Genomic DNA, 1,667 nt, shown 5'->3' on the forward strand with positions numbered 1-1,667 from the left:
AAAACAGAGAAAAATGGCCCATCTTTAAACTGGGGTAAATTGCCACTTAGCAGGGATGCTATAAAAACAATCTCAAGAACACATGGTTGAACTAGATCAGTGGTTCTCAAACTCCCTAAGGCTGCGACCCTTTAATACAGTTCTTCTTGTTGTGGTGAACCCCCAACCATAACATTATTTTCATTGCTACTTCATCACTATAATTTTGCTACTGCTATGAATCAGGTGAGCCCTGTGAAAGGCAGTGGTTCTCAACTAGTGGGTTGTGACCCCTTTGGGGGGGTCAAACAACCCTTTCACAGGGGTCTCCCGATTTATCACAGTAGCAAAATTATAGCTATGAAATAGCAACGAAAATAATTTTATAGGTGGGGTGGGGTTGAGAACCGCTGAACGAAATGGTTCTGAATACGCTCACCGCTCTACAAATTCATGTCTACGAGAAACCCGTCTCTGGGAAACCCATGCCCACAGGTTCATTCAGGAAGACAGGGACCACATCAAACCCAACCCCACGTGACTGGGATGGTAACGACACTACAGGACAGACTGACATGGCCACTGCTGGAGGGTCTCCCCAAACAACGGGGAATTCTGAGGGCCGACCTTTCGATTAGCAGCTGAGCACTTAAGCATGGAGCTACTTGCTTTCCAAGACAAAGACTGGTTTTTACAAACATAAATCCTTTAGTTCATAGCGCTGAATCTCAATTTCCAACTCTGAGGCCGGGACCACCCGTCAGGTGCAGTTCCTCAGTCACCACACTCAGGACACTGTGTGCCTGGTCTTCCTCGAGGTTGGGGATGTCCTGTGTGCTGAAGGACACCCATTAGTATCCCTGGCCTGTATCCCCTGGACCCCAAGAGCATTTGCCACCCCAACCCACATGGCCCCAATTGAAAGTATGTCCCCATTCCCTGGAGCCAAAAGTCATCCCGAGCTTGAGCCCGGGCCACAGAAGGGAACACAAGTCAGATGCTAGCTCTCTCCATCCTTACTGGCACCATCAAATGGCTTAGTGCCTTCGGTTGGTTCTGTTTGGAAGTTAATTACAAAGGAGACAGAAGAGCCAGCCTTTGGGGGGGCTCCAGGGGAGCTGACAGCATTGGCTGTGTGCACCCCATTCTGGGTCCAGAAATTCCCGAGTTGTAAAACTGGCTCGTCCTGTCTGAAAGGAAGCAACGTGTGGAACATGCCTAACAGAGGACCTCGCACAGTTCCAACTGCAGTCTTCTTAGGGGCTAACCGTACACTCCGCTCCAAGTGGAGAACAGGCAATCCGCTTCGCTGTACCCTCAAAGGAAACCCCAGCAGGCGCTGTGTGATGCATGAGTTATTTTGGATGAAAATCTCCATCCGCCTGCCAAATCTACGAGACTTTGGGGGGATGGCCCTGGCCCTCTCCCTCTCTACTATCAAAGTAAAGTAAAATGGGGGGTGGGGATGAAGACCTGAAACTAAGCCTTCAAATCTGCCCCCCACCATTTCATTCCACCACCCCCACACACCTAGCAACCATTACCAATGGGGAAAGCTGATGGGGTGGGCGGTACAATCCTGAAGCCAAGAACCATGGAGGACCCCCCCACCCCAAAAGTCACTTAAAAACCACACACACACACACACACACACAGATAAATGGGCTATTCAGATCTTTTAAACCAGC

This window comes from Echinops telfairi, unplaced genomic scaffold, assembly GCF_000313985.2.
Source record: "Echinops telfairi isolate 266 unplaced genomic scaffold, ASM31398v2 ScPeMD7_2565;HRSCAF=3150, whole genome shotgun sequence".
NCBI classification, from domain to species: domain Eukaryota; kingdom Metazoa; phylum Chordata; class Mammalia; order Afrosoricida; family Tenrecidae; genus Echinops; species Echinops telfairi.